The following is a 16,432-nucleotide window of genomic DNA, read 5'->3' as shown; positions in this document are numbered from 1 at the left end:
CACCTAATATGGAACCTAACATTGTGTAACTATAGCATGGGTTATTTTTCCCTATATGCATCACCTTGCACGGGTCCACATTAAATTTCATCTGCCATTTTGATGCCCAATTTTCCAGCCTCACAAGGTCTTCCTGCAATTTATCACAATCTGCTTGTGATTTAACTACGCTGAACAATTTTGTATCATCTGCAAATTTGATTACCTCACTCGTCATATTTCTTTCCAGATCATTTACAAATATATTGAAAACTAGGGGTCCCAATACAGATCCCTGAGGCACTCCACTGCCCATATCCTTCCACTGAGAAAATTGTCCATTTAATCCTACTCTCTGTTTCCTGTCTTTTAGCCAGTTTGTAATCCACGAAAGGACATCGCCACCTATCCCATGACTTTTTATTTTTCCTAGAAGCCTCTCATGAGGAACTTTGTCAAATGCCTTCTGAAAATCCAAGTACACTACATCTACAGGTTCACCTTTATCCACATGTATATTAACTCCTTCAAAAAAGTGAAGCAGATTTGTGAGGCAAGACTTGCCTTGGGTAAAGCCATGCTGACTTTGTTCCATTAAACCATGTCTTTCTATATGTTCTGTGATTTTGATGTTTAGAATACTTTCCACTATTTTTCCTGGCACTGAAGTCAGGCTAACCGGTCTGTAGTTTCCCGGATCGCCCCTGGAGCCCTTTTTAAATATGGGGGTTACATTAGCTATCCTCCAGTGTTCAGGTACAATGGATGATTTTAATGACATGTTACAAATTTTTACTAATAGGTCTGAAATTTCATTTTTTAGTTCCTTCAGAACTCTGGGGTGTATACCATCCGGTCCAGGTGATTTACTACTCTTCAGTTTGTCAATCAGGTCTACCACATCTTCTAGGTTCACCGTGATTTGGTTCAGTCCATTTGAATCATTACCCATGAAAACCTTCTCCAGTACGGGTACCTCCCCAACATCCTCTTCAGTAAACACCGAAGAAAAGAAATCATTTAATCTTTCCGCGATGGCCTTTTCTTCTCTAATTGCCCCTTTAACCTCTCGATCATCTAATGGTCCAACTGACGCCCTCACAGGCTTTCTGCTTCGGATATATTTTAAAAAGCTTTTACTGTGAGTTTTTGCCTCTACGGCCAACTTCTTTTCAAATTCTCTCTTAGCCTGTCCTATCAATGTCTTACATTTAACTTGCCAACGTTTATGATTTTCCTATTTTCTTCTGTTGGATCCTTCTTCCAATTTTTGAATGAAGATCTTTTGGCTAAATTAGCTTCTTTCACCTCCCCTTTTAACCATGCCAGTAATCATTTTGCCTTCATTCCACCTTTCTTAATGTGTGGAATACATCTGGACTGTGCTTCTAGGTATTTTTTAACAATGACCATGCCTCTTGCACACTTTTTACTTTTGTAGCTGCTCCTTTCAGTTTTTTTCTATTTTTCACATTTTATCAAAGTTTCCCTTTTGAAAGTTTAGTGATAGTGTATCTTTCTGATCTTCCTGTCTCAATTCTGAGCTCATTGAGTTTGTTGAAGAAATTTGGGGAGATCTCTGGATATATGATTAATATAGGTAAATCTGAGTTTTTGCCGCTGCCAGGGCTTGTACCTTCTGATTTAGAAAAGGAGATTCCTTGCCCTTTTCAATGCATTGTGCAGGGAATGAAGTATCTGGGGGTGTATATCTCAGCCCATAATCAGGATCTAATTAAGGTAAATTATAAACCTTTGTTAGCTAAATTGAAGGCCGAGGCTGAATAGCGGAAGATGCTGCCTCTGAGTTGGTTGGGCAGGGGGAATGCGATTCGTATGAACTGGCTGCCTAGAATACTGTATCTATTTACTATGTTGCCCATAGCTTTACCTTCAAGTTTTTTAAAGGATTTAAACAGAAGAATAGTTCATTTTCTTTGGGCAGGTAAAGCAGCATGGAATAGCTTAGACTAGAGAACTAAATCTGATGGAGGAATTTTCCTAATTTCTTCAGCTGTTATAGAGCGGCCTTATTCAACCTTTTAGCTCAGTGGAATTCTTTGAGTATAAATCAACATTGGTAGAATTGGAATTGAAAGAGTTAGATGTTAAAGGGGGGGGGATGGATCCATGGGTGAACAGGTTATCAACACGACAGTTTAGGTTCAGCCTAGCTACTAGGCGATGGCGGAAGGAGGGGAAGAAATCAGCAGTTGCTGGTAGTTACCCATTATTAGAGTGTGAAGAGTTAGTTAAGCTCTGGTCTATACGGATTTGCGCCCTGCTGAGGGGTTCACCTTTGAAGACCCTCTCGCAATCATTTCTACAAGGCTCGTTCTGGTTTTGGCGGAGTTAAAGGATATCTTTCCTTTTTTCATTTTTTTGCAGTTGAAGGCAGTGGTCTGTAAAACTGGATGCAGAAAACATATTGTCAGGGCCCTGACTATATTAGAGCAGGTAATTTTTCTTAATAGAATCCCAAGAGGTCAACTGAGCAAAATTTATCAAGCCCTCAGTGGGCCAAGAGCTTGGATTTAGGTAAGGGTTTTCAGGCACATGAAGAAGAATTGGGTCAATCCTTTCAAGATACTGGGACAGTATCTGGATGGAGTTGTGGAGATGCTCTCATTCTCTAGGTATTATTGAGAAGCAATATAAAAATACCAGGTGAGCTTATTTTGTACCCTTCTGTCTGCATGCTATGAATAATGCCAAATTAGATTTATGCTGGAGGGAATGCGAACAGTGAGGCCCACTCTCCCATATCCTCTATGGCTGTCAGGTCATCAGAGCTTTCTGGACAGATGTGGGGACAATGCTTACAAAAATATTGGGGTTGACAATACCTGATGATCCTAGAGTTTACTTATTTTTATATTGGTCTCATGATTGCAGAGATGGGAGCCTATTAAAGTAGATGTGTCGCTGCTCGCTATTGACACTGATGTGGGGTATTTCTAGTTTGCCCACTGTTGAAGATTGGTCTCTCAGAGAGAGGTCTGGGGAGGTATGACATGATATGGAAGTTCTGGGAGCCTATGATTTCCTTTTTTGCTCCCACAAGTAAAAATGCTGGGTTGCGTGTTAGTACACTTGGACTTAGATGACTGTTATTTACTTAATGGCATGCATATGTCTCTCTCTCTCTCTCTCTTATTGTTTGGTGTTTATGCTTAGGGAGAGGGGTGGGAAGGTTTAGAGGGTTGGGGAGTAACATAAAAATGTCCTGAGCAATGTTAATGCTTCCATGTCATAGTGACTTGTAATAGTTATGATTTGCTTGCTGTTAGTGTCTTGTCCTGGTCTAATTGTAAGACATTATTTTGTGTAATGTGATCTGATCTTTTTCAGCATTATTGTGTGTAATGCACTGTGTTGCTCAGACCTAAGAATATTTCTATCTAGAAGAGTTCTGCAAAGAAGAGTGGGAAAAATTTCCAAAAGCAAGAATAGAAAGACTCTTAGTAGCTATGGAAAATGTTTGGAAACTGTTATTTCTGCCAAAGGAGGTGTTACAAAGTACTCATTGAAAGAATGTGCCATCCTTTGCACATGGCATATTCATTGTCTTCTTATATTGAATCTGTAAACAAAATTGCAAATAGTAATTATGCGTTACAATTTGCAGAATGATGTTGAGCCCAATATTCAAAGCGACTTATCTGGCTAAGTGGTGGCTGCAGAATATACAGCTGTTTGACAGTCACCACTTAGCTGGATAAGTCACTTATCCAACTAGCAGGCCGATACAGTAAAGCGCGGCCGCAGTTAACCCGTTTCTAACCCGCTGTGTACTCACAATTTGGCTGCGTAAGTCTAACTCGCGATTCACTATCTATTTTTACCGATCCTTACCGCTTCTTTTACTCAACGCGTATCCCTTTCCGCCCCGGCATGTATATGTATGTAAACGATCCGATTAGCTATTCCCTCCCATACAGTAACGTGTGCCCCGACTATCTCCTTTTTAACCTGCTATCTTGCCGCGTCTTTTACCTGCTAATTTACCGCCTACCCTTACTTCTGTGTTAGAGGCAGGGGTAAGGGTAGGCGGCAAACTTTCCCCCAGCCTCCGCTCACCTGCCCTGGCCGCGTCCATGGGTGCCGGTCTCCAGGACAGCCCCAGTCCTCTCTCCCCTCCTCCCGAAGCAAAAGAAAACCTAAAAACCTAAAAATCCAATGCACCGGGAAAGCCACTCTTCAGATCGCGACTAATCCCATCCCCCGCTCACCTGCCCTGGCCGCATCCATGGGTGACGGTCTTCGGGGCAGCCCCAGTCCTCTCTCCCCTCCTCCCGAAGCAAGGCACAGGGCGAAAAGCGACTCGACATGCTATTAAAGTATTGGGAATAAAGTGTAACAAAAGTTAACTTACTTTTTTTTACAGTCCTCTTTGCCCTCCTCCGGAGGCATGCACTGCGGCTCCCCTGCCTCCCGGGGGCAGCTGCCGGCGAAGATGGATGAACGCACGCCCGTAGTGCAATTTGGGCGCTCAAGCCAGCAAAGGCGCACGAACGGGCGTGCGTGACATCACGGCGTTCGTTCATACGCTTTCGGTGCCTTGAGCGCCCATCCCAAATTGACGGGCGCTCAAGGCACCGAAAGCATATGAACGAATGCCGTGACATCACGAACGCCCGTTAATGCGCCTTTGCTGGCTTGAGCGCCCAAATTGCACTACGGCATGCGTTCATCCATCTTCACCGACAGGAACCACTTTCGCCGCCGGCTGCCCCCGGGAGGCAGGGGAGCCGTGGTGCGTGCCTCCGGAGGAGGGCAGAGAGAACTGTAAGAAAAAGTAAGTTAACTTTTGTTACACTTTATTCCCAATACTTTAATAGCATGTCGAGTCGCTTTTCGCCCTGCGTCTTGCTTCGGGAGGAGGGGAGAGAGGACTGGGGCTGCCCCGGAGACCGTCACCCATGGACGCGGCCAGGGCAGGTGAGCGGGGGCTGGGATTAGTCGCGATCTGAAGAGTGGCTTTCCCGGTGCGTTGGATTTTAGGTTTTTAGGTTTTCTTTTGCTTAAGGTTGGGATCCACTTACTGGTACCTGTCAATTCAAATGTCATTTGAAATGACATTTGAAATGACAGGTACCAGTGCACCCAAGATACTGTATAGGCGTTGTATAGCGCCTATACAGTAAAATGGATTGCGCTTCATGGATGCTCATTGGACGCGCGTTGAACGCGGCTTGCATTTGCATGCCATTTAAATACAGTATCGAGCGGTATGTGATCTGAACTGTGCGTGCGGCAAACGCGGGTGCGCCCGGCACTAACGCACCTCTTTCTACCGCACCTTACTGTATCGGCCCGTAAGTATTTAGCCAAATAACTCAGGGACGGGGAATGGTAGGATTGGGGTGGTGCTACTTATCAAACTAACTTAGCCAGATATAACTTATCCAGCATGCTGTGCTGCTGAATATCTCGTGTAAGTTAGCCGGATAAGTTTTATGTGGCTAACTTACTTTGCAATTTCTTTTCAGTTTTGACCAGGGTGCCTTTATATATTTGGATAGTAAAGTGCCTTGATCAAGATCACACAATAAGTGGTAGGTAGGAAAGGAATCAAGTCCTGACCTGCATTTTCATAATTCAGACCTCTGTTCTCTAATCACTGTGTTACATTGCCATGTAGTCATATACAGTAGTGGATGTATTTGTTTAAGCATTAAGCTGGTATTATCTGGCAAAACCATTATAGGAGTAGTTCAATATCTTTCTTGGGGTTAACATCAGAAATGATGAGCAGTCAGCTCATTCTGCAATGCAGCAAGGTAATCTGGCCTTTTTAATCTCATGCTATCAAAACCTTACTTTGAACAATTCAGCTGGCAGTCAGAACAAACAAACTCATTAAGATTACTCTCCTCCTTATGATGTTTGCTTACTTTTTGAGAAGTAGTAAGTGGCTAAAATTTCCAGAGCACCTCCTGCTCAGCTGTTCCCATCATTAGGAATATAATTTAATTGGACTGTTGTTTACTTTTCCTGTTCAGAACCCCATGTCGGCATCACATGAATCATGTAAAGTATTCATCCAGCAGTAGCAAGTGAGTAAGATTTGGGGAAATCTTTTTTAAATATGTTTATAATAAAAAGGTATGCACCTTTTACTTCAAAGAGTGGAGGAATATATTTTAGCATTACCTGCAAAAAGACAGGCTTTTCTTCCCAGACCTTCTGCAATATTGCTCACAAAGCTGTTTGAACAGGGACCAGCTCTTAAGACTGAACCCTGAGGCACCTTCCTTTCTTCAGAGAAAACTCCATTTCCCATCATGCTCTGACATCTATCGCTCAACCAGTTTCTAATCCAGCCTACCGATTTAGGGCCCATCCCTGTGCTGCTCAATTTATTTATGAGCCTTTTATGTGGGACAATATCCTAAGCTTTCCTGAAATCCAAATACACCAGTCCATTGCCTGCCCCCATCCAACTCAGTAGTCACCCAGTCAAAGAAATCTATGGTTTCCTCTTTTCATTTTAAATCTTATTTATTCTAAAACATAGATCTGCAACATAGTGGATGTGCCCAAAAGAGTAAATAGTATGAGAAGTCACTTAAGAAAGCTTAAAGATTGGTCAGCCACTTGGCAACTAAGTTTCAGTAATAAAAATACGGAGTTCTGCATTTTGGAAACAGAAATACAGAAGAGCAGTACACAATGAGTGACACTGATGTCCACAAAGCAGGAAGGAGACCTTGGTGATGCTATCTAAGGCTTCTATTTTTAGGTGTTTATAAATTGTAAATTTAGGCGTTTCATTTCCACCTAATTAGGGGTTCTTCCACAAGACAAAAAATGTTTATCAGTGTTTTTGTAGCTTTCCAGTTGAATCCAATACATACATTTCCATAACACAAATGTACTGCCATAACAAAAGAATACTTGCATGCCACCAGCAATACCCCTCTTCCCCATACATCCCCAGCTCCACCACTCTATCTCCCCAAAGTAGCTCATTCTGTCTTCTTACCATCAGCTTCGATGCTCACTCTTCAGAACAGCTGTACATTGTTGCTGGCAGAAGAAGGATGAGGAAAATGCTTAGCTACTAAATGCTTGTGCAACTAAGGAGTCATCAGCTCAAAAAAGGCACAAAAACAGAGTGGAGGATCACAGCAAGGGGAGATGTGAGACAGTATCAAGGACAGTGATGTTCTTCCAGTGTTGAGCCAAAAAACATCTATTTTATTTTTTGCATAGAGGTATTTAATAATTGTATTTATTTATTAATTTATTCAAAATATATAGACCACCTATCAACATTCTTAGGCGGTTTACATGTTGCCTTTCATAATTTAAAACTATAAGACCCATCAGGAACGCCTACAAAGGCACATTGTACACCCCACCTATAAAAACCTCTCTTGGAAAACGAGCTTTATCTGTGGCTGGACCTCACCAATGGAATGCGCTTCCTCCAGACCTTAGACTTGAACCAAACCACCCGGAATTTAAGAAAAAACTTAAAACATGGCCCTTCAGCCAAGCCTTCACAGATACATAAACCATTCCCAATCATAACTTGCCTTAGTCCAGCCCTACTTTAAGAAATGCAATCCTATCCAAACAAGCCTTACATCCCTCCCTCCCTTGGTCCTCACTTACCAACACCCGGTTGCATCCCTTCCGTAAATGCACCCTCACAACACTTCATTCTTACCTGGAGGAGGCCTCCTCCTTCCCACATTACTCCTCTGCCCATACAATCATCATTATCTACAACGAACTCAAATGCTCTACCGAATACCCTTCTGGCGAATAGAGAAACCCTAATATGCCCTGGCCAATTTGGTCTATAGAGTGATTCTGTAAATAACTTTAGTCTGGTTTCTTGTTATGTTCTTACGATATGCATTTATTGACTATATGAGTTTTACAAATTTTATTTTATTTTATTATATGCTTAATGTATTAGCTCATTGTTTCATGTTCTATGTAAGCCCTAGGGCAGTTTTTCTGTTAAATGTAAACCGAAGTGATTTGTATCTGATACAGGAACTCCGGTATATAAAAATCAAAAATAAATAAATAAATAACATTTACAACAAAAAGAAATATAAATCAATAAAAATACATTAAGACAAATAAAAACAATTAAATCAAAACCTGCTGCAGTTCTAAAGCATGAGCCTATAACCATAAAAGCACAAAGACAAAGCTCATATGTTATGATTAATGTGTTTGTGGACCCTTGGCCCGAGGTGCGAGTTGATACAGCCTGTGGGGAGGAGCCCCGCAGGTCCGCACCATCGGGAGGCGAGGTGTTGGTGTAGGGAAGCTCTGTGTACAGTCGAGGGGAGAGCCCCAGAGACCAGGAGATGACCCCCATAGGGTAGCAGTCTGTAGATGGCACTTGGAGAGACTGAAGAGAGAGGGCACCAGGCAGATCACGGGATGATGGGCACCCAAACAGCCAAGCAGGATATTCTCTGATGGTGCAGCCCGAGGGGCGGAGCCACAACACAGTGAGCATAGAGGGAGAGTGTAGGCGAACCCCCTGGGCAGAGAACCCGAGCCCAAATCCAGTAGCTTACATAGACAAGTACCTGGAGATCGGAGGGTAGCTGGCTGAGTAATGGAGAAACAGTCCTGTGGCGTGGGACAGATGTCAATTGTAGAATCACAAGGAGCAAGCCCCGAGGAGTAGGGAAGCTCAGGTTGATCTTGGAGTAGATGAGTGCGGCCCGAGAAGTGGGAAGGCGCAAACAGTCTTTGAAGGATACGGCGCAACCCCAAGGAGCGGGGAAAGCCAGCTTAGAATTCACAAGTCGCTGCAGTAGTTCCCAAGGAGAGCCGAGGTAGAGCAGGAAGCCAGATGGAACCCAAGAGGCGCGGGGCCAGCCTGAGGAGTGGGGTAGGCCAGAGAACAGGTCCCCGTAGAGCGCACACTGACCCCCAAAGAGCTGGTGCCATTTAGGGTCCACGATACAAGCAGGAGCGGTGTCTCAGCAACAAGGCAGGCATAGGATTTATACGGAACTTGTTGCCAAGTTGGCTTGCTGGGGGCGAAGTAGGAGCTTAAATACCGGAGTCCGATGACATCATCAACAGGGGACGCCCCCGAGGTTCCTGCTGAAATGGCTTCAAAGGCAAGACTGTGACGCGCGCGCCTAGGAGGAACCAACATCAGAGCCGGAAGTAATGGCATCCATGCTTCCGTGAAGAGGCCGTGGAACGCGACGATGCAGAGAGGCCCATGCAGCGAGGAGACCCAGGGAGGGTAGGAAAGCAGAACAAGCTGTGAGTACTCGTGGTCGCAGCCGTCTGCGACCGACTGGAATAACATCATAATTAAGGCTCATAAGATAAAAGCTTGCTGAAATAAAGCTTTCAATAGTTTTCTGAATCTCTGTAAAACAAATTCCTCTCTGATACAAAGTGGAAGTGAATTCCGTAAAGTAGGTCTTTGAACACAGAATAATCGTTTTCTTGATTCATGAAGCCGAACCTGTTCAAAGGAAGGAATATCCAAAAGCTGTTGAGGAGCCCACCTCAGAGATCTTGTAGGTTTATGGATTTTTAACACTGAGTTAAAACTGTGGGGAGCCAGACAACTTAACCCTTTAAACACAAGCATACATACTCTAAACTTGATGCACCAAAGAACTGGCAACCAATGGAGTCTAATCAACCAGGAGAAATATGAAAGTGATGGAATCTTGTCAATTATTCTAGCCACAGAATTTTGAACATATTCTAATGAACGTATCGTACTTTGCAGTAGTCCCAAATATAAAACACTACAATAGTCTATCGTGGACATTACTAAGGAATGAAGTACAGTTTTGATGTCAACACTATTTAAAAAGGGATTGAGTCGCCTAAACATTTTCAGTTTGAAATAGGAATTCCGAACTACAGAACTAATGTGCGGTTTGAGTGAAAGCTTTGTGTCCATTAATACACTGAGATTCCTAACCACCTTCAAGAATACTATATTAATGCCATCAGCATTTAATGAAGTAGGTTTGCTTTCAGAAGGACACCAAGATAAATATAAAATCTCAGTCTTTGATAAATTCAAAACCAATTTATTAACAAATAAAAACCTATCAAGTTTCTCCAAACATTTTATTACGTTATCTAGGGCTTCATTAGGAGAACCTCTAAAAGGAATGAAAAACTGAATATCATCAGCAAAAATAATCAGTATTTATTTGTTAAAACTTAAAAACAGAAGCCCTGATTATATCTGATGATTTCAAGATAGTGAAACAGTGCAACAAGATAGTGGCCAAAAATGGAGATATGCTAGGATGTACAAGGAGAGCTATAACTAATAGAGTTAATTATGCCATTGTATAGACTGATAGTAAGACCTCATCTGGAGTAACTGTGTTCAGTTCTGGAGGACATGCCTCTGAAAGGAATGGGGGTTATCCAAAAGCCCTATGAGATGAGATCTAAACATGCATACCCTAAAGGAGAGAAAACCGGGAGATTCAAATGCCTGAAAACTATTATTAATTCACAAGAAGCAAATCTGTTTCGGAAGAAAGAGTTTTATTAGAAGGGGTCATGATACGAGGCCCTGAGGGGTGGACTGAGGAGCAACATGAACAAATATTGTTTCATGAAAAAGGGAACGGAGGCAAAAATAGTAATCAAGTTTAAGAGGGCATGAGATATGCACAGATGCTAGATGCGAAGAAACAGGAACAAGCAAAATCTTGTGGCATGTGTTGAGATCACAGTACTCTAATGATTTCAAGCCCGGGCTATTGGGACTGCCACAATGAATGGAAAATTGGATAATGGAAATGCAGTTAACCATGTGGCTAGGATTGTCTGGCAGACTGTGATGATGGAATCGACTAGCAGCTGGATCTGTCTGGCAGGCTGCAAATACTGCAAAAGCTAGAAGTAATAACTGGCAGTCCTAGCGAAAATGCAAATGTTCCATGGCTCCCTCCGGCAGGAGGCTCAAGCTCTTTAGAGAAGACTGTGTTAATAGAACTAAACTAGCAGCTGGGTCTGTCTGGCAGGCTGTAATAACCAAATGACCTGGCAGAAATGCAGCTGCTCATGTAACCAAGTCTGCCTAGTGGGCACGCAGGGAACCCGGGAGGTTAGATGTTCATGCAGTGCTCATGCTAGCCTTGCTGGCTGTTTAGATGATCGCAGAGCTTTGTGCTTAGATATGGGAAAAGTGGGAGTTTTGTAGGCTTATCTGCCCAAGATGGAGGAGTACAAATAAGAATGACATGAGGACTATCCTGGAGAAGGAAAGGTGTCTTGCAGGCGGTCACACTCCATGGCTGGCAGCTGGATGTATCCTTAGCAGTAGGAGCAGAATAGCTGGGCAGATTGGATGTGCCAAAGGTTCTTTTTCTGCCATCGTCTATGCTACCAGATTTAAGAAACAGGAAAGATGGGATTTATAGAAGTCTGGATAAAATTGCTGCTTTTTAAATGTGAAAGCTTTTGTTATACTTAAAGCACCAAAACATTGTAAACAGAAACTTATCTGATATTCATTCTTTTCCTCTTTCCTACTGAAAGTTAAGTACATTCAGGGACCTTCTTTTTCAGCTTTTATTTTATTTCTTCTGGGAATTTATCAGTGTTTATTACAACAGAAACAGGAGAAATCAGTGGAAAAAAGTGCCTTGCTATATTTCCCGGTAAATTTCTTTTTTGTTCTTGCTTCAATAAACACTGATAAATTCTGAGGATAACTAAATACTGAAAACGAAGGTCCCTGAGTACATTTGATCATGCAGCGCGTTATAACTAGAAGAGAATGTAATTGTAATGCAAATGTAATATAAATTATAAACTTCTGCAATGCAGATTAGCAATGTTCCATCTCTTGTGCACTGCCATAGATCAAATATCTTGAAGAAAATGACATTGCTCTCATGAGTCACAATTCCTCTAGCCCCGGGATGCATAAATGACGGGGAGAGCATACAGTGCACGCTAGTCGACAAAGGAAGGAAAAAAATGGCTGTGCTGTCCAGTTGGCACCTTGGAGGCACTGCAAGCTCAGGAAGGAGGGAGCTGTCAGAGTGTAGTTACATCAGTATAAGTATGTCACGGTTTACCCATGCTTTTCTTTTGGTGGGCCAGGGAGAGCAAATGCATCCTCAGGTTAGGGCCCAGGAGGAGAGCCATTTCTGCTCTGGCAGGTGCAGGAAGGAAGCCATTTCTGCTGTGGCAAATCTGGACATGGGAGGAGCCTCAGCAGGGTTCCCCCACCCAGCAAACGATGCCACCCTCAGGCCCCAACCCAAGAGGAGTTCCTGACGCTGCCAGGTCCCTACCCAGAAAGAGAGAGAGGGATCATAGTCGTTGCCTGCCCAGGGGAAAAGAAGTGCTGAGGTTGGGGAAGGGAACGGACAGAGAAAGACCAGACAGCAGGAGGAGGTGGGGGAGGGAGAATAAAGGCAAATTGTAAAAAAAAAACCCCAAAAAAAACATGACAAAGATGAGCAAATTTAAGAAAAATAGAGACAAATAGGAAAAACTGCTAAAAATATTAAAAGCAAAAAAGTAAAAAAAAAATTGGCAGGATGGGACGGAGTTTGTCCTAGTACAAAGGAGGAATAGCCTAGTGGTTAGAGCAGTGGACTATGACCCAGGAGACCAGCGTTCAAGTCCTGCTGTCACTCCTTTTGACCTTGGGCAAGTCACTTTACCCTCCATTGCCTCAGGTACAAAAACTTAGATTGTAAGCTCTCTGGGGATAGAGAAATACCTACAGTACCTGAATGTAAACCGGTGTGATATCCCAATTGAGATCGAATGTCGGTATATAAAAAATAATAAATAAATAAATACCTAAAAGGTTTTGGCTGGTGAAAAATGTTCACCCCTTACTATTTGTCCGTAGTGTGTATCTTTCTGGATGTGGAGTGTTTATGTGGTGCGATGTGATCTATCTGGCCGAGTATGAATTGTCTGTCTGTGTGTTGGGTTTCGGTTTGTATGTGGGGTTTCTTTATTTCTGTGTATGGGTGTCTGTCTGGGTAATAGGGTATGAGGTAACTGTTTCTCACTGTGTCCGTCTGTCTGGGGGTAGGGTTGCCAACTTTTCCATGGAGCAGGAGCAGGACCAGGCACTGGGGGGGGAGGGGGGGGGGAATCTGGCTGCAGCTGCCATCCCCATTTTTTCCCCTTTTAAACTGAGCCTAAATTTTTTTCCTAGGCAGATTCTACCTGCCTGTTTTTGGGGCTCAGTTTGACTCTCCTCTTCCTCTGCGACTCCCAGGAGGACAGCGGAAAGTAGCAACAAGTGCCACACAGCTACGGGAGAGACAGAGGAGGAGAGAGTCAGCCAAGCTCCGAAAACAGGCAGGTGATTAACGTGCTGCCAGGCTGCCACCACTGATTGGCCCCTGGCCTTGCCTGACTGGGTTTTACAGTGTCCGGTTACCCTTGTAACCGGACCCTGTACAACAGGCTACAAAACCGGGCAGTTGGTCACCCTAATGTGGGGAGTCTGTCTGCCCAGTTTGTGTGCATGTCTGTGCGTGTTCCTTTCAGGAGCTTGAACAGAAACAAAACAGGACCTTTGAGCCACTGGCTGGCAGTGTGGCTGCCTGGTGGCTTAGCAGCTGGTTCACAAACTGATTGGTTGGCAATTTGACACTAGACCAGGAAGTTACCCTTCATAAATATTGGGGGGGGGGGAGGGAGGGAGGAACAACCAATTATTTTGGATAGAAGGGATGCTGTGGTTCAGAAAGTTTGCTCACACCTGCTCTAACTTACCAAACCTCAAATGGCTTTTGCTCCCCTGTAGCACTGTCCGGACCTCTGTGCACATGGTGCAATGGGGCAAGCAGCAGACCCTGCTACAGCAGGCAAAGATCGGTGGCTGGATTGCACTGTATGCATGTACATTTTAATTATTATGTTTACTACTTTGCCAACATATGTAAAATTGTCATGCCAAAAAAATTATATGAATCTGATGAACTACACAAGAAGGGGCCAAACTGGCAGACAGAGGTGGGACAGGTTTCGAATGGGCTGAAAGCGCAAGTGTGGAGAAGGAAGGGGAGTGGGGAATTTTGTTTAAAACCTATAAATAGTAAATATGAAAGTGTTTACCAGCAGCCTCCTTAGGGAACTGTAAGCAGGCAGTTGTTCAGATCTCTCATTCAATCAGATATGAGTCCTGTGAGTGAATCATGTCATAGCATCAAACTCAGATTCACAATGAACTGAACACAGCTTTGGTTGAGGGCCAAGAGCAGCAATAAAATAACAATGTAGGCGAGAGCTGGCACTAGGGAAATTATATCTACAGCAGACAATATAATGGTTAATGTCACTCACTGACTGGGGTAATGCGCAAGAGAAGTACAGACTCCTATGTTGCAGCTGTTGGAATCATTATGCTTTTCCCATGAACTTGATTACCTCAGCAGGTGAGAGACCCTTAGCTACAGCTCTGTACTTTAAGATCTAATCAATTAAGTTTAAAATAAAAGCTAATGCAGAGGACAAAGTCTTATTGGAAATGCCCTCCTGCCTGGTAAGGGCGCATGTCACCTGGCTATGTTTTAGGCTAGTGATGAAAAAAAAAAAAGAGATGTAAACAAAATTAGAAACTGATATGGATCACTAAAGCAATTCCATAATGCATGCCACTAAATCAAGCCCAACAAGAAATACTGCATGTATGTGGGGGGGTTCTCCTAGTTAGTGCCTCTAGATGGGTGTGTGCTGCACATACCATGACAGGCATTTATTTATTTATTTCTTTTGTATACCGACATTCGATCGAGATATCACATCGGTTTCCAGATAACTAAAGGAATAGGGTGATAACAGCCCTATTTTACATTATAACATGGTATTAAATAGATATAAGAATATTTTACATTATAACATGGTAATAAATATAACAAGAATATTTTACATTATAACATGGTAATAAATATAACAAGTTGTAACAGAACTAACAGGAGTACATGGAACATTAGACTATAGTATATAACATATGTACATAAATGGCTTGTTGATGAGGATAAATTATGGTAAGGAGAGCAGGGAGTGTAGAGGGGGGGAGGGGAGAGAAAGGGATGTGTGGGAGGAAGGTAGTGATAGGGAGGGAAAGGGTGGTGTGAGATGCTTGTGTAGGGAGGGAAAGGTGTGGGGCGAGATGCTTGTGGAGGGGGCATGGAGTGGATGGTGCGATTGGGCGGGTTATGTGTCGGGTGGGAAAGCTTTTAAAAATAGCCATGTTTTGAGGTGTTTTTTGAAGACTTGCAGTGAAGGTTCGTTTCTGAGACAGGTGGGGAGGGTGTTCCATAAGGTGGGGGCCCGCTATTGTTATGGCTCGTTTGCGGGTGACGTTGAGGTGTGCAGCTTTGAGATTGGGGACGGCTAGGAGTCCAGTGTTGGTGGATCTGAGAGTTCTTTGAGTGGGGTAAGGTTGTATTCCGTTGTTTAGCCAGTCCATTTTGTTGTTGTTTATTTTTTTGTGCATGAGGGTGAGGGTTTTATACTGGATTCTTTGTGTAATGGGTAGCCAGTGGAGTTCTTTGAGCGTGGGTGTGATGTGAGGGGATTTTTTGTTGTTAGAGATGATTCTGGCGGCAGCGTTCTGTAGAACTTGGAGGGGTTTGATGTGTATTTCTGGTAGTCCGAGGAGGAGGGAGTTGCAGTAGTCGAGTCTTGACAAGATAATTGATTGGAGGACTGTTCGGAAATCGTGCTCTTGGAGAAGGGGTTTGAGTTTTTTTAGTGTCTGCAGTTTGAAGAATCCATCTTTGATTGTATTGGAGATGTGTTGTTTAAAGTTGAGTTGGCTGTCAATTGTTACGCCTAGGTTTCTTGTGGATGGCGTGAGTGAGGTTTGTGAGATTTGTGGCACTCCCGGGTTGATTGAGTTTCCTGGGTGGTCAGAGGGGGTGCACATGAGTGGATAGGAGGGATGGTCATCGTGGATGTGAATGATTTCTGTTTTGGCTTGGTTGAGACATAGTGATAATTGAGATAGTAAGTGGGATAAGTTTGAGCTGAGTTTGTTCCATTTTTCCATAGTGAGTTGAATGGAGTTGTTTACTCTTAAGCCAGGGTATGATGTCAGTCTCTCATAAATACTGCTATGCTCTTCTTTAAGACTTGCACTGTGCCAAAGACAGCCGCCCTTCTGGATAGGCCACACGCACTACGGCAAGGCTTCCCAACTCTGTCCTGGGGACCCCACAGCAAGTCCGGTTTATGTATTTATTTTAAAAGTTTTTACATACCACGAAATGGTCAGGGTCTGACCATCTAGGCGGTTTACAGTAAAATCATACATAGTTAAAAACAATAATATTCATTCATTCTAATTCAACGCGATATAAAACTGACAATTAACTTCAAGCTTTGGAAATCTACATTCGGTAACAGATCTTATCATGTGAATCAGTTATTATATTAAGCATTATAGTCAGTTAACTGATATTGTAGGCTACAGAAAACAGATACATTT

General features: G+C 43.1%; 1 protein-coding gene across 9 annotated transcripts in view; it reads left to right on the top strand.

Annotated features, from left to right (window-relative positions):
* The window catches only part of PRKAG2 (protein kinase AMP-activated non-catalytic subunit gamma 2), a 751,594-nt gene that overhangs the window by 513,637 nt on the left and 221,525 nt on the right, over positions 1-16,432 (top strand). The gene's annotated exons all lie outside the window — the stretch shown is intronic.

This window comes from Rhinatrema bivittatum, chromosome 2 (assembly GCF_901001135.1).
Source record: "Rhinatrema bivittatum chromosome 2, aRhiBiv1.1, whole genome shotgun sequence".
NCBI classification, from domain to species: domain Eukaryota; kingdom Metazoa; phylum Chordata; class Amphibia; order Gymnophiona; family Rhinatrematidae; genus Rhinatrema; species Rhinatrema bivittatum.
This window is presented reverse-complemented; position numbering and strand designations above follow the sequence as displayed.